The sequence below is a fragment of the Triturus cristatus genome, chromosome 8 (assembly GCF_964204655.1).
Source record: "Triturus cristatus chromosome 8, aTriCri1.1, whole genome shotgun sequence".
Classification (NCBI taxonomy): Eukaryota; Metazoa; Chordata; class Amphibia; order Caudata; family Salamandridae; genus Triturus; species Triturus cristatus.
The window spans coordinates 1,532,982,249-1,533,009,237 of NC_140591.1; the positions used below are offsets into that span (position 1 = coordinate 1,532,982,249).

At 48.7% G+C, this 26,989-nt stretch overlaps 1 protein-coding gene and 1 long non-coding RNA gene across 2 annotated transcripts in view; one reads left to right on the plus strand and one right to left on the minus strand.

The window, feature by feature from the left end:
* ATG16L2 (autophagy related 16 like 2) overlaps positions 1-26,989 on the minus strand; it is a 694,312-nt gene that overhangs the window by 212,850 nt on the left and 454,473 nt on the right. The gene's annotated exons all lie outside the window — the stretch shown is intronic.
* LOC146806075 (uncharacterized) overlaps positions 26,112-26,989 on the plus strand; it is a 200,584-nt gene continuing 199,706 nt past the window's right edge. Inside the window, exon 1 of the long non-coding RNA XR_014967980.1 lies at positions 26,112-26,606. This is a non-coding gene — a long non-coding RNA (uncharacterized LOC146806075). The remainder of the gene's footprint in view (positions 26,607-26,989) is intronic.

The following is a 26,989-nucleotide window of genomic DNA, read 5'->3' on the forward strand; positions in this document are numbered from 1 at the left end:
CACTCATGACATCACTGATGACATCTCAAATGACATCACTGATGACATCATCCTTGTGACAGAGTGGTAGACCTCCTCTCACCCTAATATAACCTATGATACAAACATTCAAAAATAGAGACTGAAATTTTCAAAAAAATGGACATACCAATACCATTTACACCAACCTCTTCAGTAATTCTAAGAATCACATACACATCCACTCATTCACCAACAGTCCTGTACAGTCACTCATACATGTACTCACTCATCATATGTACTCATACACCTACACATCCTGTTCCACATTGTCACTCATCCATAGAGTTACTCACACACATAGTCACTCATGCTAATAAAGAGTCAAACATCCATTTACTTGCATATTCAGTTATACACACACCTCATCAATTTCTTCTACAGAAACTTACACATACTTACTCTTTTAAATATTCACTATTAAAAAAACATAATTAAACATACAGGAACTGTTTCAATCTCTCACTCTCACACATACTCACTTATATACACCAATAGTCAAATATACTTCTTTAAAACATATGTAGTTACTCATAAAGACACTATTGAGACAGTCATTCACTCACTAACACACCCATACACACACTCATCCACCCATACAGTCATGCACACATGTTGTCTTAAACACATACGACCAGAGAGCCAATCATACATGCACCTATGCAGTACGTAATACCCCCCGCCGAACCATGCAGACACTCAGACTGATACTCAAAAAACATCCTTAAATCCAATATAAACACCCATGTAGCTACTCACCAACCCAAGCAGACACTTATACACAAAGTCAGAGACTGATATAGATAATTACATATTTAAACATTACTCACTAAGCCATGTATTCACTAAGATACACTTAATCAGTCAATAACACAATCAATTTTTCACTGAATTTGCAAGGTTTTTTAAATGCTAAATCCTAACTATAACGTGTGTGAAACCTATGGTTTTTTCAGTGAATATATATATATATATATATATATCAGAACCAAGGTCCTTCCCCTTCTGAAAAGGACTTGAGCCCACGCAGGTAAGTAGAAATTGCTCCTTTATTGGCAGTGCAATGATCGGCATAATGCATTTCAGCGTAATCGCCTTCCTCAGATGCCTTCTAACATAGAGTCATTCACTGTTCACCTTTTTAAATAAAGAGTGTCCCTCTACGATTGGTCGAGGCACTCATTAACGAGTCCAGGGGCGGGTACTCAAAACGCAATGTCTCAAGCTTCCAAGCTACAGCAACACCTGTGTCAGTACTTCCCAAGTGGGCGGTGCCTGCAGCTGCACCTCTGAATCATGGATCTTGTAGTGTACATACATATATATAATATATATAGATACATACACATACATATACATACATATACATACATATGTGTACATACATATACAGGTGTATGCCCAGATCATAAAGTAAATAAAGACTTTCAACCCCATACACCTACATATGTATGCATACCTACATATATGTAAATATGCAGCCCCATCAAACCGTCTAAAACAAATAGGGCAAACAGCCAAGATTACACCAGTTTTACCTATATAACAATAAGTCTCAAGACTGCTTGTAATAGAGACCATACACTATAATGGTTTCAAACAAGACTCCTTTATTTTCCAAAAATAAGGAAGAACAGGTAATTGCAGACAGTTTGGCCCATAGGCTGCATAAGAATAACTGTCTTAGTACAGAAAATACAACTGGCAACTTGCCTTTAAGGCTTACAAGCATCTAAGCACTTTGCCTTTAAGAACCTCAGGGAACACTCTGCTCCCATTATGCCCCACAGGTGACAGTTAGGTCAGTTCTTTTTGTAAAGGCGTACTGAAACACTTTAAATCTTGTACTCACATTGCTCGTCCGAGGAGGCGGGAGGGGTGCTTATGACTTTGATGTCTATACCCCTGGAAGAGAACTAGGATTACAGGTAAGTAACTTATCCTTCTCTTCCAGGGGATACTCATCAATAGTCATAAGCAGTGAATAGAATAGCGAGCCCATACCCCACACTTCGCAGGTGAGCAATTCAGCCCTAGAAATAAAAGGACAGCGATATAGTTGAAAACAGACAATCAACCAAACAGATTTCTCAGAGATGCCCGACCTACTTGAGCATCTGCATGAGCATCTGAATCTAAGCAGTAATGTCGAGAAAAAGTATGAACAGACCGCCATGTAGCTGCTTTGCAGATTTCTGCTATGGGAATGTTCCTGAGGAGGGCCGTAGTAGAGGCCTTTCCTCTGGTTGAATGTGCTTTAGGCTTTCCCTGAAGAGATTTACTAGCCAACTGATAGGCCAAAGAAATGCAGGAGACTATCCACCTTGAAATGGACTTCTTAAATGCTGCTAAACCAGTATTAATAAGACCGTAATTGACAAATAGTCGGTCCGTCTTTCTTATATCTTTAGTCTTGTCCAGATAAAACTTCAACACTCTCTTAAGATCTAAGGAGTGTAAGGCCCTTTCAGGGGGAGTAGAAGGATTAGAGAAAAAAGTAGGTAAAGTAAATGTAAATTGATACTTGTATAGCGCACTACTCACCCGCAAGGGTCTCAAGGCGCTTGTGCGAATACCGCTGTGGAACCCATCCTGGCTTTCCCTGTGAGGCGTCCACACCTGGGCACCCCCAAGGTGGAGGCCAGGCATCCTTAGCGTTGTGGGGGCTATTGCCCAGAGTTGCAGAGTGGGACTCCATGATTGGAATGGCACCGAGGCGAGAATTATCAGGTCCGTGGAATATTTGAGCCCAAGACCCGCCGAGGCGGGGAACTGAACCCTGGTCCCGGGCTAGATCTCTGCATCAGGGTCTGCCGCTCTAATCATTGAGCCACACTTCTCCACTGATTCCCTGATTAATGTGGAAATCTGAGACAACCTTAGGCAGAAAACTAGGATGAGTCCTTAGAACTATCCTATTTGAATGAAACACAGTATAGGGTTCCTTTCAACACAATGCTTGCAACTCGCTGACTCTACGAGCCGACGTAATAGCCACCAAGAAGGCTACTTTCCTAGACAAGTGCTGGAGGGAGGACTTCTGTATTGGTTCAAAAGGTGCTCCCATCAGTTTGGTAAGGACCACATTGAGCTCCCACGGAGAAGGGGCTCGTACTGGATACACCTTTTTCAACCCTTCAAGAAAATCTTTCACCACTGGCATCTTGAAGAAAGAACCCTGCGTAGGTGATTTCCTATATGCCGTAATTGCTGCTAAGTGTACCTTAATAGATGTGAATTGCAGGCCCGACTTAGCCAGATATAAAAGATACAGCAGAATGACCTGTTCTTGTCCTCTAACCAGGTCAGGACCATTATTCAAGCACCATATGACGAAACGCTTCCACTTGAAAGCGTAGGAAGCCCTGGTAGAAGGTCTCTTAGCTTCCTTAAGGATGTTCATACAGTCCGCTGGCAAGTCTAGGTGTCCAAACTGCAAGACTTCAGGAGCCATGCTCTCAGCCTGAGCGAAGGAAGGTTGGGATGAAACACTCCCCTGGCTCTTGGACAGCAGGTCCGGACGGCAAGGCAACCTTCGGTGTGGGACCTCGGAGTGTTGTAGAAGGTCTGGGTACCACCACTGGCGCGGCCACTCCGGAGCGATCAGAATCATCCTGGAGTTGGTCTTTTTAGAACTTTGTGATCACTGCCGGGATGAGAGGTAGCGAAGGAAAAGTGTAGAGTAAGCTCGAAGACCATCTTATCAATAGAGCATTCCCGCTTGAACCTGGTTGGTGAAACCTGGATGCGTAGACGGGGCATTTGGCGTTTGTTGCGTCTGCGAACAAGTCTATGTCCGGAACCCCCCATCTTCGAAAGATGTCTAGAGCTACCTCGTTGTTTAGCACCCAGTCGTGTGCTTCTACGAACTCTCTGCTTAGGAAGTCTGCCTGGGCGTTTAGAACGCCCAGGACGTGGACCGCCGTGATGGTGAGGTGTCTTGCCAGTAACCACTTCCAAATTGCTTGTGTCTCCTGGGACAGAATTCTGGACCTGGTGCCTCCCTGCTTGTTCAGATAAAACATTGTCGTGGCATTGTCTGTCTGAATCAAGAGGGAGTTGGACCGAAGAGACGGGAAGAAGGACTTGAGGGCTAGCTGGACGGCCCTCAGTTCCAGTAAGTTGATATGATATCCCCTCTCTGTGTCCGACCATAGCCCTTGCACTTGAAGGTGATCCATATGAGCACCCCAACCCTGTAGGGAGGCATCCGTAACTATGGTCTGAGTCGGAGTCTCTTGATGGACGGGAACATCTTTCATTAGATGTGACCTCTTTGTCCACCACCTGATGGAATCCCTGGCAGATTGGGGAAGAGTAATCCGATCCTCCCAACTGCCTGACGCTTGCACCCACTGGTCTTCCAGAGCCTGTTGCAGGGGACGCATGGGCAATCGGGCATTGGGGACGATGAAGATGCAGGAAGCCATGGACCCCAGGAGAGAGGACACTTGTCTGACCGTCGGGTGGAAAGGCCGTAGGAGTTCTTGGCATTTCATCCTGATCGATGAAAATCTCTCCGCCGAAGGACACACGCTTGCCTCCACGGTGTTTAGCGACGATCCTAGGTAGTGAATGTTCTGACTCGGGTTGAGAATCGATTTTTTGAAATTGACTCGTAGGCCCAGCTTGTTCAGAATTTGGAGACTGTAGGAGAGATGCAACTGAAGTAGGGCTGGAGTGGGGCAGAAGCCAGTCGTCCAGGTATGGAGAAATAAATATTCTTCGCCTGCGGAGAAAAGCCGCCACCACTGCCACGCACTTTGAAAAAGTCCGTGGGGCTGACTTGAGTCTGAATGGTAGAACTCGTAACTGATAATGGCGCCGAGCAACCTGAAAACTGAGAAATTTCCAATGTTCCCTGGACACTGGAATGTGAAAACAGGCGTCCTGCAGATCTATGGAGCACATCCAGTCCCCTTGATGTAAATGACGGAAGATCTGGTGCAGAGCAAGAATCCAAAACTTTTCTTTGCGGATATATTTTTTCAAGATGCTTAGGTCCAGAATTGGTCGTACTCCACTGAAGGACCTCTTTTTTCGCCAGGAAATATCGAGATTATATCCCCTGACGCCTCTGATGAACAGGAACATACTCTATGGCTTTCTTCCGCAGAAGATTGTTTACTTCCTCGTGTAAAATGGGATGACACGGAGGAGCCTAGCGCGCAACCAAGATGGCCGCATAGGTGCGAGGCTCCCGAGGACCTCCGCAACCTCCTACGATTATCCTGAAATTATCCTGCCCTGGATGAGGGGACTATGTTGGTGAACCTGAGCTGAGGTGGCTCCCGTTTCCCGCTTCCGAATCGGACCTCGGACACCGGAGTGAGCACTGATTGAGGTTTGCGGCCTTCCCCTCGCCGGACCCCGGATTTGCGCTGTGGGGTGGTCCAGTGACAAAGTGAACAACAGCGGCAGGCAGGGCCTGGCGACTCGCGTACCCCGCACTTTCACTTTCGCATTCACACCCCCTTGTCGTCTCTGCGAGGTTGGGTCGCGGAGCCCTTGGTGTTGGTGTGGCCTTGCTGGGAGACCCTGCCTGCCTGCAGGCTGTGATCCACCCCGCTGCTCTGAGGGGGCCCCCCCCCGGAGCTCGTGGCCCTGCTTTCCTGCCCTACACGACGTGGCTGGTGCGACTGGGAGACTGGTGGCCATGGCCACGAAACAAGATGGAGACCGGGCAAAGACCAAATCGACCCGGCGTGGCGCCGTCCATCAGGCCAACAGTATGGACCGCTATACCCTCCAGAAGGGATCTCCCGATGGACCGCGCAAGTCCCCTGAGAGCCCTCCTGATGCCCCAGACCTGCCCGCAGAACTGACTCTGCGTGATGTCATGGGCGCCATTGCCGAGATGAAGGCCTCGGTGGGCCAGCGGTTTGATACACTGGCGCAGAAGATCGACTCGGTCCTCGTGGATGTTGGCCTGGTGAGGGCCGATCTTTCCAAAACCAACGACCGAGTAGATTCTTTGGCCCACACCGCATCGGGCCTAACGACAGATGTGGCGGCCTTGCAAACAGAGGTGCGCCGGCTTAGTCAGGCGAGTGCGCTTATGGATCGACGCCTGGAGGACTCCGAGAGTCGGGCACGGAGGAACAACATCCGCATTATCGGGGTGCCCGAGGGACGCGAGGAGGCGGCGGCGGATCTCTTTGTGGAGGACCTGATTGCTACCCATCTCCAGCCACGGGGGCTGAGCAAACTCTTCGCTGTGGAGAGGGCCCACAGGGTTCCCGGGGGAAGGCCAAAGGTCGGAGCCCCTCCGAGACCTCTCATCGCCCGGATTTTCAATTTTCGGGACAGAGACGCTATCCTGCAAACCTCCAGACTGCATGGACCGGTCAAGCTTGACAATATGGAGGTTAATTTTTATCCTGATTTCACCCCAGCGGTCCAGAAGCAGAGACTGAGCTTCCTAGGCGTCAAACGCCGTCTTCGGGACCTAAACCTCAAATACGCCATGCTCTTCCCAGCCAAGCTGCGAGTGGAGGTGGATGGTCGCACGCACTTCTTTGATCGTCCCGAAGCGGCCGGGGACTGGCTGGATACTCTGCCCAGGGATCGTGATCGGGGGGCGGGGGGGGGGGGGGGGCGGCGGGGGGAGACGGCACGCTGGATCGGGACTGAGGGTCTAATATTGGGCCTCACTCTGGACGAAAATGATGCCACTTTCGATTCTGCGTCAATTTTTGTAAGTTCCCCTCCTATGGAGGTTGTGTTGGGTCTATTGGGGGTTCTCCCTCCTCCTCTAGGGGGTCTAGTTAGTCTAACTATATATGAGGCGACAGGCACACTGCACGTTGGGGGGGCTGTTCGGGCTCATGCAGGGGTGCAGGGAGGGGGGAGTTCTGTTGGGGTGGGTGGGTAGGGATGGGGTGTTGTTCGTTTTTATCACAAGGCAAACGTATTTTTGTGTTAGTTCTAAAGTGCTCTCCGGGGGACGAATGATGGCTTCTGTATATGATGGGGGGTAGGGAATTAACTTTGTTGTCTTGGAATGTGAATGGACTGGGGGACAGGATCAAACGAGGTGTGGTCCTGCAGTTTTTGAAGCGAATCTCGCCCGATGTAGTCTTTCTGCAGGAGACACACCTCATTGGCAACTCCTTCTGCGCCATGAATCGGCGTGGCTATCGCCTAGTGGCTCACTCGGGCTTCACGTCTGGCTCAAGGGGTGTGGGCATCATGGTGAAGAACTCGCTCCCGTTGGAGATTGATGAGGTGCTCCACGATGACAGGGGACGTTACACGGTCTTGGTGGGAAGACTGGAGGGCAAAGTGGTTGTCTTTGTGTCAGTATACATCCCACCGGGGCTGCAGTCGACCACCTTTGCGGACCTTGGGCGCCTTCTCCTTGGCCTTCCGGGGGGGCTTTTAGTTGTGGGGGGGGATTTTAATGCGGTGGTATCTGGGACTGTGGATCGTCACCCCCCTAGGGACCTCCCCCGGGCACAGGCGTGGCTACCCGGCCTCTTGGATACATTTGGATTAGTGGACTGCTGGCGTTTAAAACACCCCACGCAGCTGCAGTACACCTTCCACTCGGGAGCCCATGGTAGTCTCTCACGACTAGACTATGTCCGTGTCCCGGCGGCCTATGTTGGGAGGGTGGGAGAGGTGTGCCATTTGCCACGGGGTATTTCGGACCACTCCCCGCTCCTACTGCACTTTGATGTCTTTCCGAGGGGTGAGGGTAGGGTGGTCCCAATCAATCCTTGGTACCTGCGCGACCCCACCATTCGCGCTGCATTGATTAAATCCCTTCAGCGATATTTTGATGAGAATGTGGGGTCCGTGCCTTCGGCTGTACCGCTATGGGAGGCCTTCAAGACAGTACTCCGAGGGGAGGCCCTATCCCTTATTTCCCACGCCCGGAGGCGCGAGCGGGAGGAGGTGACCCGGATGGAGGCTGAAATAGCCGAGTTGGAGGGTAATTTAGAAGGTGGGGTGACGGATGCCGCATTACATGTCCTCCAACTCAAGCAAGCGGCCTATAGGGCCCTCGTCACGGAGGCGGCCAGGGGCCTCAGTAGAGAGCAACAGGGGCGACTGTATGATGTGGGTGATAAGGCTGGTAAACTTATAGCGTGGTTGGACAAAAAAGAGAGAGCGAATCGTGTGGTCCCGCTGATTGAGAAAACGGATGGTGTGTGTGTAACTGAGCCAGAAGAAATCGTCTCCTGTTTCGCGGATTATTTCCGTGGGGTGTATTCCCCGGTGTCTCCCTGCTCGGAAGAGGATTCCCGTGCCCTGCTCAGTGATATCGCGCTGCCGTCCCTTTCCGGGGATGACAGGGTGTCGTTGGACGCCGCTCCTACCTCCGACGAGATCGCCCTCGCCATACGCTCAGTCGCTTCCGGCAAGGCCATGGGTCCGAATGGTCTCCCTATCGAGTTGTACAAGTTGCGACCGGATACGCTGGCACCCCACCTCCGGGCTATGTTCCTGGCGGCACACTCGGTGGGCTCCCTCCCGCTGGACCAGCGTCTGGCTACAATCGTGGTCATCCACAAGGAGGGGAGACCTCGGGACCGGGTTACATCCTATCGGCCCATTTCGCTACTGAATGCGGAGCCCAAGATTCTCGCCAAGGTACTGGCCAATCGGCTGGTCAGCGTGGTGGGCGATTTGGTTCATCAGGACCAGTCTGGCTTTATTCCCCATCGCAACACAGCCCTTAATCTGCGGCGTTTGCACGGTGTGCTCGCACGTGCCCCGTTCATACGGGAGCCGGCCATTTTGGCGTCCTTAGACGCCACCATGGCATTTGACACGCTTGAATGGCCATATATCTGGACGATGCTTGCGAAGTTTGGATTTGGCCCAGGGTTCATCAGTTGGGTCAAATTGCTGTATTCGGGCCCATTGGCGCAGGTGGTGGTGAACGGAAGAGTATCGGCTCCGTTCGGGCTGGGCCGGGGCACACGGCAGGGCTGCCCCTTATCGCCGCTCCTCTTTGCACTTGCCTTGGAGCCCCTGGCGGAGTGGCTGCGGTGGGAGCCTTCCATCCGTGGTCTCCGCTGGACCCCTGAGTATGAGGACCGCGTATCCCTATACGCTGATGACATCCTCTTGTACCTAGCTTCCCCACGTACATCACTCATAGTTCTGGTTGATGTTTTGCATTCATTCGGTCGTAACTCCGGTCTGGTCATCAACTGGGCTAAATCGTGTGTGTATGTTCTCTCCGGGGAGGCTCCTATCCTCCCGCGGGGCTGTCCGATTCAGGTCGCCCCGCAGGGATTTAGGTACCTGGGTGTCTTCATTACTCTGGACCCGGAGGCTCGGTATGATCGGAACTTGCTTCCCCCCCTCCAGCGTCTGAAAGAGGATGTCGCGCGTTGGCGGTGTTTGCCGCTTTCGCCGCTCGGCCGGGCGGCATTGTTTAAAATGATGTCGCTGCCGCGTTTCCTGTACGCGTTGCAGAACACTATGGACCTCGTCCCAGCGCGCTACTTCCGCGAAGTGGAGAGTTTGCAGCGTCTCCTGTTCTGGGACGGGAGGCCACGTATTGCCCTGGCTAAGCTTACGCTCCCATGGTATGACGGGGGGATTGCCCTCCCGGATATCAAACGGTACTATTGGGCCTCCCAGCTAGCTGCGATTAATCAGGGCCTATATGGGCCCGCCTTAAACCCGGCGTTTGAAATGGATAGGATGCTACTTCCAGGTGGTGACTATAATCGAGCGCTCTACTCTAGCGCGCCCGACGCTCGCCTAACGGGCCCCACGCATGTCATGGTGCGAGTGTGGCACGCGGCCAATGCAGCTATGGGGTGGAAGGACCGTTTGACCCGGGCGTCACCACTATACGCGTCCGAGCGGTTGGGCTCCTTGTGGACCTCGAAGGGCTTTGAGAAGTGGGACTTAATAGGCATTAGCAAAGTGGGGGATCTCTGGACGAGGGGAGGCTTTAAAACGTTCGAGATGCTGCAGACGGAATTTCAGTTGCAGGGCAGCGAGTACTTTCGGTATTTGCAGGTCCGGCATGCGCTGGGCTCCGTCTTTCCGGACGTTGCCCCCATCCCGGAGTGTTCCCCCCTGGAGGATAGAGTGCTGGATGGACACGTCCCTGACAGCACGATCTCACTGATCTACAAAAAACTGATCAACGACCGCTCGGACTTGTTGACGGCCCTTCGTGAGGCTTGGGTAGCCGATGGGCTGGAGCTGGACGACGAGGACTGGATCGCCGCGGTGGCCTCCCCGAAAGAGGTGGCCATACCGGCTCGCCTTCGTTTCGTCCAGCTCAAGATACTCCACAGGGTCTACATGACGGGGCCAAAACTCCTGCGTATGGGCTATGCTGAGGACGGTTTGTGTAAGCGTGGGTGTGGTGCGCTGGGGACTTTTCTGCATATCTTGTGGGAGTGCCCGGAGGTGGAGGGGTTCTGGCGTGGTGTGCATGAGGTGCTGCGAGTGGTCACGCATGTGGCGCTGTTGCCCGAGGCGAGGAGATGCCTGTTGAATGTGTGGGAGCCTACCGATTACTCGGTGCCGCAGACGTGGTGGGTGACTCTGGGGTATATGGTTGCCAAGCGTGATATTGCCCAGCTGTGGGGATCCCAGAGGCCCCCGGCTGTCTCGGCCTGGAAGGAACATATGGATTGGTGCATGTTTCGGGAAAAGGTGGTGTATGTGGCGAGAGGTAAGCCTGCGACATGGGTGAAAGTGTGGGGCCCCTGGAACGCCTACCGCGGGGGAATCTGTGCTCCACCGTTATTGCCTGATCCGTCGCCGGCCCCGTCCCCTTAGCCAACTCATCCCCCCGGTACCTGGGCATTAGGTGTACCCAGCGCTAGTTCTGATCTCTCCCCTCTCTTGAGATTCCTATGGATGGCTAGGATCCCCCCTCTAGGGGAGCACGTGTTGCTATTTCCGATTGAGGATTGCCTTGTGGGTTTGTTTGTATTTGTTGTTCTTTAAGTTTAAAATGGAACCGTATAGTGGGGTCTGGATAGTGTGGCTCGCAACGATGTTACCTCCTGTGCATGCTCAGCCGCAGCACCATGTGTTTTATAAATGTATATCGTATGCTCCTTTCATTGCTAGCGGCCGGCCGGAAGGTTGTAGGCCCATATTTGTATATTTTTGAGTCTTGTAATAAACGGTTTCGAAAAAAAATAAAAAATAAAAAAATAAAAAATGGGATGACACAAGCGGAGTCCTCCACTCGGAGGAATCGATGGTGGTGGGGTCTTGAATCGTAGCAGATATCCATTCTTGACAATATTTAACACCCATTTGTCGTCGGTTATATGTTTCCACTCCTCCAGATGACCAGCGATACTTCCTCCTACCGGAGTGGACAACGTGTTTAGAGGAAGCACTCCCTCATTGCTTTGATGGTTGCTTTGAGGTAGTGGTCTGCTGCTTATTGTTCCCTCTTCCTCTACCTGGTCTTCGTTGGTGAAAATGAGACCTCTGTTGCTGTTGACGACCCTGCGACGACCACTGAGAGGTTTGACGCCTCTGCTGGAATGGGCGTTTATCGTAGGAGTGAAAAAGCCTGTGAAATTCTTTCTTTTTCTACAGCCCCACAGCTTTCACTGTGTTCAATTCTGCTTTCATCTTCGACCGAAGAGAGAAGACCCATTGAATGGTAGATTGGTAATCTTCCGCTGTACCTCAGGCTTAAGGCCAGTCAACCGTAGCCACGCAGAACGCCTTGAACAGATACCATGGGAGTACCCGAGAGCAGCCAGATCAGCCGAATCAGCGGAAGCACTAATAATCTGATTCGCCACAAGACCTCCCTCTTGCAGTATTTCCCGAAAATCTTGCTGATCTTCTTTAGGGAGTTTGTCCGCAAAACGGCCCAGAGAATCCCACAAGGATCTATCATATCTCCCCAGCAGAGCGTAGGCACTGGCGACCTTCATGAAAGATGCTGATGTGTTGCACATCTTTCTACTCATAGAGTCCATCAATTTGCTGTCCCTATCTGGAGGTGCCGAGGAGGAAGACATAGAAGAGTGTGTCTTCCTAACTGCTGCCACAATGATGGAATCTGGAGGAGGATCAGAGCGAAGAAATAGTGGATCTTGATCAGGAGCCTTGTATTTCTTGGCTATCCGGGAGGGCACAGAACCCACGGTTGCTGGTGTCAGAAAAGTCTGCGTAGCAAGCTCGATAATGCCAGGGACAAGAGGAAGCAAAGGCCTGACTGAATAACGGTGATGGAGAGTCTCAAAAATCAACGAGGAGGAAACAGTAGGTACCGACATAGTAATGTTTAACTTACTCGCTCCTCTACAGAGTACCTCATTGAAGGTGGTGAGATCATCAATTGGAGACACCCTTGATGGAGGTGTAGACGTAAAAGTTGGAGAGTAATGTATCATTAAGGACCTGGTAGAAGAAGAAGACCAGGTGGGAGACCTCTGTCCCGTTCTCTTCGGTGAAGAGTGATAAGAGTGAGACCTGTCCCTTGAACGGATATGACGGGAACACGGAGAGCGCGATCTGCGCGGACTTCTTCTTCTAGAAGACACCACCGTTTGTGATCTTGACCTTCGTGGTATTCTCTGTGGAGCCTCAGTATGTGACGGAGATCTTGACAGGCGTGAAGGAGAGTAGGTACGGGAATAGCCTGAACCCGGGCAACTGAGGGCTTTAGACTTTCTACGCCGAGGCTCTTCGCCAACCACCGGAGAGCCCTCCGGGGAAACCTGAACAATATGGAGTCCTGGCGACGATGAAGTCCTTGAGGGCGAACGAGATGCAGCTCCACCCTCCTCCGATGCTGCAGCTGCTCTTTGTCCCTCGACGTCGATGGCCTCAACGTCGACGTATGCATCTCTTTTGACGCCGACCCGTGCTTCTCCCCCGACGTGGGGCGATGCATGGAAGGAGTTAAGGACCTCGCTGTCCTCAACGGTGACCCCACCTTCTTCAAAGGGAACGTCGATCGTCTATGGCGTCGTGGTGATCTCGACGGCAAGTGCTCTCGCCTCCTCGACGTCGACATCAATGCTCTCGACTGGTCTCGAGGTCTCTTCGCCATCTGCGAACTTCTCGACGTCGACCTACAGTGAGGCGACGGAGAATGCCTCGACGTCGATGGGTGTCTAGATGTCAATGGGTGCTTAGAGGTCGATTGACCCGCATCCTGAACATACCTCGAGCCCGAGGTAGTCCGCTTCGACGTCGAAGCCTTTCTCGACGACGGAGACTCACGCCATCTCGGCGTCGAAGACTGTGTAGGCTTTTTCTTCGACGGCGGTAACGACATCGACGGCGAACAGTCTGGAACCTGACTTTTTTTGATGTTGAAGAGGCAGAATGATGCTGGTGTCGATGTTCCTGATGAGAGGCGGGCTCTTGACTCCCAAGGCCACTTTCCAACTGGGCTAATCCTCTCTCCAGCACAGGTTGAAGGAGAATCCTCTCTCTATCACGTACAGTCCTCGCAGAAAACGTATTCCAGTGATAACACAAGTCTATCTTGTGACTAGAAGGAAGACAGGCGATACACACAGAATGTGGATCTGAAATGGCCATCTTCTTTCCACAGGCTGAACAGTTGCGAAAAAGAGCCGGCATTCTGACAGGAAAAGATGAAGAATTTCTGTCAGAAAATGAAGATAAACTTCTACCAGCACAGGAGAACCACAAAAAACAAGAAAAATAACAATTCCTGACAGAAAAGTCAGAAAACTGTTGAGCTCAACCTCAAGGATCCTCACAGAAGGAGCCCGATAAAAGAACTGACCTAACTGTCACCTGTGGGGCATGCTGGGAGCAGAGTGTTTCCTGCAGTTCTTAAAGGCAAAGTGCTTGGATGCTTGTAAGCCTTAAAGGCAAGGTGCCAGTTGTCTTTTCTGTACTAAGGCAGTTATTCTTATGCAGCCTATGGGCCAAACTGCCTGCAATTACCTGTTCTTCCTTATTTTTAGAAAATAAAGGAGTCTTGTTTGAAACCATTATAGTGTATGGTCTCTATTACGAGAAGATTTGAGAGACTTATTGTTATATAAGTAAAACTGGTGTAATCTTGGCTGTTTGCCCTATTTGTTTTAGACGGTTTGATGGGGCTGCATATTTACATATATGTAGGTATGCATAAATATGTATTGCTATATGCTCCGGGATCCCGCACGTGGGCGAGGATAATTCACTGCTTATGACTATTGATGAGTATCCCCTGGAAGAGAACTGGATTTTCCGTCTTTCCACATTATTGGACTCGATGATGATATCCATGGGCTGAATTGAACAACCAACACATCCCTTTGGGAGGCCACACTACACATATGATGATCAACCAGTAATATGTATTGGGCACCTTTGCCCCTCATTAACTCAGCTCCTGGACACTTTGTACATTATATAGGGACCACACTACATGCACCTGCGCTATTGTTGATACTTGCAATATAAAGACCTTAGTATAGCCTGGAGCTTTGCTCAGGAAGAAACCCTATGAGAGTCTTCTAGGCATTTCTTGTTGTCTGACCCTTCACGAATACCTTACAGCCCCTTCACTAAGAGGCAATTTTATCTTTATGCCCAACTGACATTGTTAGTCACTATGTGACCGCTGTCTACAATGTGGGTGGTGTTGTTCTCTTTCTCTATATGAGATCTATGCTTCACAACATAGTACAGTTGACCTTTGAATATAGCAGAGGATGGTGTGACCCTTCCATCATTCCGATAAAGAATTTTAATATCACATTACTTTTCATGCGCCCATTACCTGCCTTTCTATGCTAAGAAGCTACTTTTGCTCCCAACATGGCACCCGTCTTCACCCGCACTGCACTGTAAGCTGGCTTGTTAAAGCGCCACAACGCTTAGAAGTGCTCTAATTGGCCCATGCTTAAAGAGATCCTACCCAGCTTGCCTCGTTTCCCTTCTAGGGAGCAGAGCCAGGGTAGGTCTTTCAGTGGACGCCGTTCCGCGTCCGTGTAAGTATTTCCTCCACGAGACTGGAACCTTCTTCTACTGCTACGGTAAGATGAGCCTCAGGACGCTAATTGGCATTCTCCCAGCTTTTACTTATGGGGCCCGATCCCTAATTGGGTGAGTTTTTTTTCATTTATACGCCAACAATGAAAGTATTCCACAATTCCGTGGTCTCATTCCAGTCACGTTGATGTGTGTTTTTGGTCGTGTCACTGTCGTTTTTTCATGTTGTTCTCTGTACATGTTACTCTGGGCCAAGCTGTTGACATTTTCATCACATGCCTTTTTCAGAAACTTATATTTGTAATTGACAAATACGTATGTTCATGGTGGTTTTGGTGTTTCAGGATGGTTTTTATCGTATTTGAGGTACAAGATTTACCACATTATTTGGTGAGTGCCTGGTTATCTCACATTGAGCCTTCACAGCTAAAGAAACTAGACACTGTGTTGATTAGGGTTTGTTCCTATGTCCTGAAGAATCGCCACATCATCCTTTCTGACTGAAAAAGGCGAGAAACATGTTGACCAAGTAAACTATTAACCTACCGAGCTATCTACAACCATTACATCCTGAGGGAGCTAACACGATTTTAACTAGGTTAATGATCTCATTCATTAAATGTATTGTCTTTCAGTATCCCTCTACCTATTTTAATATGCTTTCCCAATACTTGTTTCACCAATCTACACCACATTTTTAGCCCATACACTCCCACTTCATCAAACGGCTATTCTAAAAAGATCTCAGGCAAAGTGCCCCCTCAAGGGTGCCCGTCGGGCATTACAGCACCGGCCCGACAAGGAGCTAGCCCATGATGAAGCTTGACACCCGTTCGGTGTGTGATAGCCCGTGCTTCTATTGGAGCATATTCCTTAGAACCATCCGACCTAGTCCTTATTTACTAGCTTTCACTAGGAACTTCATACCCTCTTTATATTTTGAAAAAAAATGTATACTCATTTATCAAATATCTTACAAAACAATCACAATTACACTTTAAAAATGTGCATGAATTTGGATAATGTTACGTTTGAAGAAAAAAAACAGAATACCACATTTGCCAATGCATTAAAAACCAATAACAGTTACAATTTTCTCAAATGAAGGGGTCTTTTTCAACAATGCAGAACTAAATAAATCATTTTCTAATAATAATGTTTTCATTTGATCAGACTTCCCCTACAACTTGGTCATGGCATGAAAAAATAAAATAAATGTCTACATTAGATTTATCCTATTTTACTGTCAGCGACCCATACAACCCTCCATAATAGCTCAATCTGACAATAATTCCATTATTTCCCTGCCGAAGTAGCCAAAGAACGTTTGCTGTAAGTCGTAGCACCATAATAATGTTGTGTTTAGTCAAGAACTTAATTGAAACGGCGGCAGGGTTGCCCCATTTCACCCCTGCTGTTCGATCTGTATATAGAACCTTTGGCCCAAGCCATAAGATTAGACGAGGTAATTACCCCCTTCAGTGTTAATCTATATAGAAGTAAGGTAGCCCTATATGCAGATGACTTGCTGGTTTATACCAGTAACCCAAATGAGGCCCTTCCTAGAGTAGAATTAATTATGGAGGAGTTTGGAGCTCTTTCAGGCTATCTCTCCAACTCCTCCAAAACGGAGGTGATGTGCTGGAACATCGAGAATTGGGCTGGCCGTATCAGCAAGGAATTTAGATATCTCGGGGTTACTATAGTGAGAAATATAGATGATATCCCCAAGATTAACCTGAAAAAAGTGTCAAATGAGATCGAACATCTATTCTTAAGATGGAAGAACTTGCCCTTAACCATCTATGGAAGAGTTAACTTGATAAAAATGGTAATCTTGCCAAAGTTAACCTATCTATTCAGTACCATTCCTCTTGGTTTCTCAGATAGAGATATCAGTAAAATCCAAGGCAAAATTGGCAGTTTCATCTGGTCAAATAAAACATCAAGACTCTCCTGGAAGAAGCTAAGGCGGAAACTTCTGAAGGGAGGCTTGGCCCTTCCTGATCTTTTTTGGTATGACCACTCGTTCCAATTTAAAAATGTTCGGGCATTACTTATGTCTCCGGGTGATTCTAGTTGGGGGATGATTTTGAAAGAAATGGCTATTTTTGAGGGAGGAGGAGGGGGCTTCTTATATAAGTTTGGAGCCCCAAGGTATTTCAAAAAGGTACGGTTAAAGGTATTAAAAACAGCCTTAAATGGGTGGTATAAGATCAGGAGATTGTGGGGGATCCGTTATTATTCAGAGTTTGCCCCTATTTGGGACTCCCCTGGTCTGCCTGCCTGTTTGAAAGACTGCCTTGCGAAACCTATAAAGGATGCTGGCCTTACGATTTGGTCTGACCTTATCTCCTCAGAAGGGGCCCGATTCACAGAACAAACTTAAGACAAAATCCTAAACTTAGTACCATTTTGGTATTCACAGAATGCACTTACTACTTCTGGTATTCACAGAATGAACTTACTATTTTTGCGATTCACAGAATAAACTTACTACTTTTGCTATTCACAGAATGGATTTACGACTCCTAACTTTACGTCCGCACTCGGGCCGGAAATTTCCAGGCCGGAGGCGGGGCTTCCGGCCCGGAGGCGGAGCTTCCGGCCCGGAGGCCGGAATCCCCACCTCCGGGCCGGAAGCTCCGCCTCCGGGCCGGAAGCCCCGCCTCCGGCCCGGAAGCCCCGCATCCGGGCCAGAATTTCCGGCCCGAGTGCGGACGTAAAGTTAGGAGTCGTAAATCCATTCTGTGAATAGCAAAAGTAGTAAGTTTATTCTGTGAATCGCAAAAGTAGTAAGTTCATTCTGTGAATACCAGAAGTAGTAAGTGCATTCTGTGAATACCAAAATGGTACTAAGTTTAGGATTTTGTCTTAAGTTTGTTCTGTGAATCGGGCCCAAGGCGTCCATCCATGGGAGGTGTTAAAGGCCCGAATTGGCAGCCTATTTTCAAGATTTAAATATCTCCAATTGGTCTCCTGGTTTACTGCAGAGAAAGAACATATAGGTGGAAACTGGGAAATAGAGTCTCTTTTTCAAAACACAAATCTTATCAAAAAAGAGGCAGGCCATTGGTATAAAACACTTGTGGAAACCGATTTGGCCACGTCTCCCCCACAGCAGTCGGTTTGGAACCTATCTGTCTTGGACAGTGTTGCTGTAGAGCTATATGAATCTTCTCTGCTTACATTGTATAAACTAATCAAACCTGCTTCATTAAAAAAGAACCATTTCTATGTTATCAACAGACTATACTACACCCCCAAGAAAATAGCCAAGTTTGCTACCTATGTATCTGCAAAATGCCCAAGGTGTGAATTTTCCCCAGCTGATGATTTACACATTTTATTTGATTGTGGGAAATTAAGGCCCTTCTGGCAGCAAGTGGAATATGCGCTCTATGCTATCTTTAAAGTCAAGATCATCCTGAGCCTTCCGTTAGTAATTTTTGGTATTAATAATGACTTGATGGACTGGATGTCAGTAACGCAAAAAGGCCTGATTATGTATTTAATACTTATTGCCAGAAGAGAGATATGTAGATTGTGGAAAGATCCAACACCCCCACTGTACGAAAAATGGCTGAGGGCCTCATTCAGTGCTGCCCGATAAGATCTTGGTCACTTGGATGGTATGGAACCCAGCATTTGGTCACCACTCTTAAGCTGGGGCAGAGACCTGAGATTGATTTAGTACCCCCAGGTCCTATGATTACACCTAGCTTCAAAAGAAGTTGGCCTGGGCAGGCCTATAGCTAATGCAAAATGCAGATGCCAGGGGGAGTTCAGGATATCGGTTGGCTTACTGCTTTTTATTGCAGGTGCTATATGGTTAGATGAGGACAAAAAAAAAAAAAAAGAAGAACTTAATTGAAACGGTATCTGAAAATGATCATGTGATAATTTCATTCGTAATTTGTAGCAGGTAGGTGCAAAGTCTGAATGTTGCTAGTATATATGGAATACTGTCCAAGCTATTTTTTTTAATTTACTTAGATCAGCTATTTAGCAATATAAAAGAGTCCCAGCGTGTGCATTTAATTGTGCCAAAGCATTCAAAAAGCAATACAGACTTTACCAGGCATTAAACAGCACTATTAAATAATGCCTTGCCCAGGTCCCTGGAATACGTTCAACGGGACACTGGGTTCTCTAAATGAGAGACAATTAAGGTATCTAGCAACCACTATACTTAGCACCACAAAGTAAGAGTCACTTAAGATTCAAAATATCTGGGTAGAGGTGGGCAAACACTGCATGGTTAAATCAAGAGGGTATTTAGGGAGAGTTTACATACAGTGCAACACAGTTATCTCCATACAAGGAAGTCTGAATTCCAGCCAATGGTTGTGTGTTCACAAGGCTTTTAAAAATAATTCAGATCTTCAATATATTTAAGTATAAAGAAGTTAACTCAGCGGAAAACACAAGATATAATTGACACAATAATATGCAGAATAATAAATGTCGCAAAATATGGAACAATGGGCCAGAATGGACATCTCTGTTGGGGACACTGGACATAATTAAATCAAAGCATCGTAGTGATGATGACCACAGAGAAAGCTTGGAAACATTACATTTAATTTTTTTAGTTCAAATCTCTTTATTAAGTTTGGGAGGACCACATACTCTCACCTACAACCATTGGCTAGTGAAGGCAGCAAATGTATAGGAACAATAACTTGGTGGGGCGGGCATGGCGGTATTGAGGCGTGGGGAAGGCAGCAGGTGGAAGGAGGGGAGAAGTGGGGAGGGCGGCAGGAGGGGTAGAGGGGAAGGGTGACCAGGAGGCAGATATCTGTACATGGAATACTCACTGTAGGACTGTTAGGTGAGTGGGTTCAACAGGATTGTATCCATGTTATTTCTGTTCTTGGGGATCTTTACCAATCAGAATAAGCATCCTGAGACACATGTTAGCTCCCGAAGGTCGTGGGCTAGAAATTGGATGTAAGGGCCCCCCATTTTATCGAAGCAGGGTAATGCCCATGGAGGCTGCGATTCTCTCCATTGGAAAGGTGTCCCACAGTTTACGTAGCAAGTCCGAGTGTGCTGTCACAGTATCCAAGCCCTAGTTCGATAAGAGAACTTGCCCAGCTGCCCAGAGGGCTAGTGTACTCGAATTGCCCCTAGCAGAATTGAGCGGATATGTCAGAGGGTTAGGGAGCCCCAGCAGAGTGTAGCTAGGGAAGCCTAGAATGTCAGTTGTGAAAATCTCGTCTACGTCCCTGGTGACCTCTTCCCAGTATCAATGAAGTTTGGGGCAGTGCAAAAAGAGGTGGGTAAGTGTACCTACCTGACCGCCAACATAAGCTTATAGCTCCAGTCATCCAGAGCTCCACCGTGGCTGGGGAGTAATACCAATAATGGGCCATTTTCAGCATGAATTTGTTTGCCAGCCACACTGATGGAGGAAGTGTGGCTCTGTTGAGGATATTAGACCATTCCTTAAGCGTGAATTCGGCCTCCCACCCCCTCTGAACTGGTGACTTGCTATTGTCTGTAGGTGTGTTAAAAAAGGTATAAATGTGTGAGAGCAAGTGTTTCTTATCCACCTTGGTAAATAACCATTCTTCAAAGTCAGTAAGTGGTCGGCTAGGGTGTTGTTGGAGTGACGGGTGCAAGTCCCAGTGTTTAACCACTGTGTAGTGCTAGAATTTGCCGCCATGGAGACTGTAGGTGTCCTGAAGCTGCGGAACTCCATACAGATCACCAATTCGTTGGCAGTTGGCTGTTCGCCACACATGCTAATCCGTTCCTGTGGTGGCAGGTGGGAATGTCGGGTTCCCTATGATAAGGGTGAGCAGGGCGATGGGTGAGGACAGTCCTTTTGTTGCTATCACCTTATCCCATCCCATTATGGTGGCCCTGGTGATAGGGGAGCTGTAAACCCCTGCTGGGCGAGGTTTTTTGGGAAGCCAAGGGACGTTCCATATATGAATCCCCGCTAGAGCTTGATCGATAAAGCATCAATGTTTTTCAGAAAGGGGTCTGTTCCATTCAACCCTGTATCTGAGTCGGTGGCTAAATAGTAGTGATTAAGCTGTGGAACTTCAAGGCCACCGTCTGCGACAGAGTGGTATACTATGTTTCTGGCCATGAGGGGTATCTTATCGTCCCAAATGTATGATTCTATTGTGTGCTGGAGTTTTGTTAGCATATGTGGTGGTGGGTCCAAAGGGAGCATCTGCATTACATACAGAAGTTTGGGTAACAGTGTCATTTTTACTGCTGCAAGTCTGCCCATCCTGGACAGGCTGCCCGTCCTCAATCCTTGGAAATCTTTGCGGGCTGTGTCTAGGAAGGAGCGATAGTTACACTCCACTGTCTGCATAAGGGAGGAGCACAATATAAGAACCAGATAGGGTACCCCGTAACGTGCCCTTTGTAAGGGAAAACACTGCTCCAGATGGGCCTGGTCAGTTTGTGGAATGGTTAGATAAAGGATTTGGTTTTTTTTAAATATTCACCGGAGGCTCTTCTAAAGGGCCTGAGATCGTCCATAAGGGATGAAAGTGAGGTACGAGGATGATTCAGGGACATCATTACATCATTAGCATATAGGGCCATTTTATGGTCCTGCTTACCAAAGGGGATACCCTTTAATCTGAGTGCTTGCCTGAATCCAGTCTGCAAGTGGTTCCATGTAAAGCGTAAGAAGTATAGGTGACAGAGGGCAGCACTACCTGGTTTCTCTGTGATTGCTAAGAAGCGAGACAAGGTACAGTTATAACTCGCAACTGGTAGAAGAAACGTCTAGTGCATCCAATCGAAAGCCTTTTCGGCATCGATGGGACACAACCAATGCTGTGGTGTGTGATTGGGTTCTTAGTGTTATCATTGCAACCTCTTTCGGAGATGAAGCCGGTTTGATCCAGCTCGATTAGACCCAGCATGTAGGGATTCAACCGAGCAGCCAGGATATTTGGGAAGAGCATAGCATCGACATTTAAGAGAGAAATGGGTCAATAGGAGACACACTGTGTAAGATCTTTTCCTGGCTTTGGTATGACGATGATAACGACCTCTCTCATGGAAAGAGGCAGTATGTCTAGATCTTCTATGGAATTGTAAAGTTCAACAAGTACTGGGGCGAGTTGTATGCGAATATCCGCCTCGTAAACGAGACAGTCATCATCGGGTAAGTGCGTAATCGGCGTCGGAAGCAGAAACCCCTGGCAGTCCCCTGTAGTCTTCTCCTTAGCCTTGTATAGGGTGGCATAAAAGTACTCAAAGGGCCGGGCAATATCGATATCCTGGCGGGCAATGCTACAGTCTGCGTGACAGATTTCCGCCTGCATAGTATTTTGTTTGGTTCGGAGGGCATATTCTGCCCTGTCCCAAGCCAGTGCTTTAAGTTGTATTCTAACCAGATTTAGTTGCCTACAAACTCTATGGACGCCTGTGCATTTGTGGGTTTCTTCTAGGTCTCTTACCCGTGTTTCCAGGTCTTTCTGATTCTCAGCCGCTCCATACTGAGCTTTGCGGAGATCACAAGGAAGGCCCCCCTAACTACAGCTTTCAGTGTTTCCCAGAGGAGGGCAATGAGCATGTCCGGTGTGTTATCTTTGAGAAAGTGCTGAATAGTGTCCAGTATCTATTTTTTAGTGGAGTCGTATGTGAGCAGTTTATCGTGAAGTCAAGAGGTGTGACCTTGAACCCCACTGCAAGGTATATTAAATGTTAGTGGGATCGGTCGGACAATGGCACCACCTCAATGTTGGTCTGTCGCAGGGTTGTAAGACTGCGTGGGGAGACTACGAATTAGTTTATTTTGGTGTAGGCCTGGTCTGTAGCAGAGAAGAAAGTATACCCCCTCGAGGTGGGATGGTCAGTGCGCCAGGCATCCACTAGGCCCACATCAGCCAATGTAGCACGGTGTCCGTGAAAGCTCCTGACTGGCCCACTCTTTGTGTTGATCTGTCAAGGGAGTTGATTAAAGTCGATCCTCACCAGTAAATCAGAGCGGGCAGTGGCTGTGACTGGACCCATGGCCCTAAGTGTAAACTGTTTCTGGTGGTCGTTGGGGGCGTACAGTGTAACAAGGGTGAAGGTGTAAGCGTTCATGGTGATTCGAATGGAAAGAAACCTGTCTGGAATCTGGAGCTTGTGAAGGAATGACTTGGCCATGGAAGTGGCTAGTTAGGAGCATTGCACAGAGAATACATGAGGTTTCTTGTCATACTGTCATCTACAACAAATGTAAATGTTGATGGAGTCATTCTATCGTTAGTAGAGAAATACAGTTGTTCTTAGTCGTGCAGAGAAAGTGAGAAGTGTATTTCATGAAAAAAGAAAGCCGTTTGACTAGTGGTTATAACTTGGTCCGAGATATTCACAGTAAGGCCCTGGCAGACTTCTTTGGCGGCGGGTGGACCTTGTAGTGGGCTCTCAGTAGACACAAAAGAGGGCACCTGGAGCATGCACCATAGCAGCTTCACTACGCATGTTTTAATTGCCCTCTTATGTGTTTACTGAAAGCCTCTGTGACATCACGCGCCTGCCACTGGCGGGAAGCAAAGGCCCTTTAAAAGTCAGCTGTTGCACATTCACAGCCGACTTTTACGGGGCCTTTCAGAAAGCTGCTGCCTTTGGATACACCGTCTCTGCCTGCAGCCTGCTCTTTTCACGCCGAGTGCAGACTGCTTTTGCCAGCACTCTTCGCCGCCATTGAGGACTGCATCAGGGGGCCTCCCGTGGATCGGACCAGGCTGCTACTTTACTCTCTGCCAGCTGACCAGCTTGAGCTTCTTTGCCAACCTGATGGCTGCCAGCATTCTTGCTTATTTGCCAGCCTGCTCACCGCCAGCCTGTCTTCCTCGTGTTCCGCCTTCCTACAGGTTAGTTGTCATGTGTACTATGTGATGGCAGGGCTTTAAGTCTGATGGAAAAACTGGGGGGGTCTCTAACAGGGGCGTGGCCAATGTAAATAAGGGCGTGGCTTAAAACACGTAGGCTAAAAATCTGTGCTTAGCATAGTGTGCCGCCCGACTTGTATTTTGCTGTTTCTGGATGCAATGAAATAAGCAGCAACCATGGCCTCTATATAATGAAAAAGCTTCCACTTAAAGCCTTGGTGAGGCCACAACAATGTTTCTGCTCCCGAGTTTCAAAAAGAGGAGGGAAATCCAGAGCGAAAATGACTCTCTTTAAAGGACTTCCCTTCCCCTACAACGCTCCCCTGGCATGACATCCAGGCACGGTGTGTCCATTGGGGCGTGGGGGCGTAGCCCCCCGGCCTGCACCCGCGCCCGCAGCTCCCTCCTCTGTGAATGTCCGCAGCTCCCGAGTCCCTCCTCTGTGAATGTCAGTCAGCATGACGTCGGACCGTGGGCGGTCCAGCGTCATGTTGACTGACATCATTGTCAGACGCCTTTGGGAAAGGCAGCACAAGTGCGCATGAGTGGGCATGGAGCTTAATTTTTTACTCCATGCCCAGTCATGCGTACTTGTGTTTTTGCTGCCTTGCGCATGCCCATTAGGAGCCCCTCGGTCTCCTAATGGGCAGGCGGCGGGCGAGGAGTAGGCTGTGCCGTCAGCCAATCCTGGCGCTGCTGCAGCGCCAGGATTGGCTGAGGGCCGGGTTGCCAGTCACTTGCATCACGTGGACGTGGTGTTCCGGACCGTTTGAAGGGGCAGAGAGGCGCCAACGTGGGCCAGGAGAAGAGGCGGTCACCGGTCAGGTAAGTGTTTTTTAATTTTAGGGTGGTTTGGCTGGGTTGGGGTTGGTCAGGTTTGGCTGGATAATCTGGCCGGGTTGGCGCCTCGGCAGTGCTGGGCTTGCTTGCAGTTTTGCTGGTACTAGTAGTCTTATGTACTGCTGGGTCACGGTTACAACAACCAAGACTGCCAGTGCACTATAGGTCAATAAATGCAATGGTCTGTAACACGGCTTTTATTTTAAGCTCATCTTACACATTCCCGAAGAAAAATACATTTAACTATGTAACAATTGTGCAAACAATCACGGAAATCATGGCAATGCAACAAGAAGCACTACAATATTTTTAATAACGCAGCACTGGCTGATCTCGACAAAAAATATCAAAGCGTGTGTTAAAAGGGATTAACAATAAAAGGTGTCCACCTTTTAATGACAAACGGCAGCAGATGAAAATGTGTAAGGGCGGACACAGAAGGGATCAGCCTCGAGAAAGCGGATAGGCCTGAGGAGATGATAAAAGGAGAGGGTTAGTTTGGTTTTTGGAGTGTTGGTGGTTGTGCAATGGCTCACGAGATCTCCTGGCTGATGGCTCACTGTGGGGCCGGGAGGATTGGGGCTGAGTAGATGGACAACAGTGAGTGCAATTCACTCGCTCCAATCTGATCAACAGTCAGAGTGAAATACCAGCTTCTAATCACTGCTGAGAAATTGCCTCGCATAGCCGTGCTGCACATCCGAACCCTTGCTGTAACAGGAAGTGGTGAAGGCAAGCGGCCAAAATAGAGAGCCCACCAGGTAACAGGGGCGCACCAGGACCCAAGAACAGGCAAGGTAGGCAGTCTGCAGCTCCACCGAGAAGCCCCCGCCGTCTTTATTTTCCCCCCATTAAGACTTTTTGGCAGTTTTACTCAACAGTTCCCAAACAACTTCTCACCAGGTTGAAGTAACTGAAACTACAAAATGAACCTGTTTATTCGTAGCTCCGTTTGTTTTGCATCTGCTTTACTTACTTTCCACAGCCTCAACTTCTTTGAGTTCCTTTTTTTGGCTACTCAGAATGCATTGTGGCAGCCTGGGTTTGTGTGCCTCCTATGTGGTGGGCGATGGCTAGGGTAGTCTTTTATTACGTGAATACGTTTTACTATGTTGTTGTGGTGTTCAGTGTTTTTACCTAATTGTGTTGCTTTCTTTTGAACGTGCTCTCCCGTTGTAGTTGAGGCAATGGGACATTCCAGGTCAGTGTTTAAAGACCTTTTTCGAGAGGTTGTTCAGCGGAGTGGTTATTTTGCACTGCCTCCCTCTTTCCCACAGGTTTGGGTACGTCTACCCTCGCAGTTGGGTTTTGTGATGGTCGCATGGTGATGATTTGTGATTGTTTGGGAAGAGGGAGTATTGATTTTAAGATCGGTCGCTGATTAGAGCAGATGCCTTCTCGCTAGCGTGTCCCGGTGTACCTACATCTGCCCCCAATGGGGTGACCAGACGTCCCGGTTTTGCCCGGACGGTCCCCGTTTTTTGTGAAATGTCCCCGTGTCCCGACACTGTACTCCAATGGAGTCAAATGTCCCCGTTTTAGAACAGTGTCCGGGTTGAACAAAGAAATGTCCCGGTTTTTCACTGTTCCGGTTGCGCGCATGCTCTGTTTGCACAGCTTGGTGACGTCACTGAGGTGAGCGCTGTAGCAGGAAGGGAAATCCTTTGAAGAGAGACATGTTCTCTCGGGATTTCCCTTCTCTTTGTCTACACAGCGCCATCTACGTCATCATGCAGCTGGTTAGAACCACCTGTGAGCGGCATGACCCTGATTTTACAGCCTGCAGCAATCCACCGTGACCCTGCTCTGCCTTAAAGCGAGCGAGGGTCGGACAGTCTCAAACTACAGCAGAATCCAGCAGCAGCTTTGTGACGCCTCCCCAGCCCTACCAGCACCGTCGGGACACTGCCTTGCATCAGAGCTGCATCATCCAGGAATCCTTGCCCTCCCAGCCTGCAAGCCCGCAACGTAAGTATTTTAACCCTGAGAGTTTTATATCTTATATCAGGGCCGGCTTTAGGGCAGTGCGACCGGTGCCACTGCACCAGTGCTGGCTTCCTGGGGGCGCCGTGTTTGAAAGTTTATTAAGCTTTTGAAGCACCTGCTGCAGCGTTTCTTTCCCCCGGCAATTACCAGGCCTCACATAAATGTCAAGAGTGTGATTAATTATCTTCCTGGAGAGAGATCAGCATTTTGTATAGTTGAGGTTTTGACTTGGCTGAAGTTAGTGCAGAGGGTTAATATGCCTGCTGCAAAGAACGTGTACCAAGTAGATTACAGTGTACGTATGATGTAAACAGATCAGCAGGGTTACTGCTTTCAAAAGAGACATCCTTTTGTTACTTGCAATT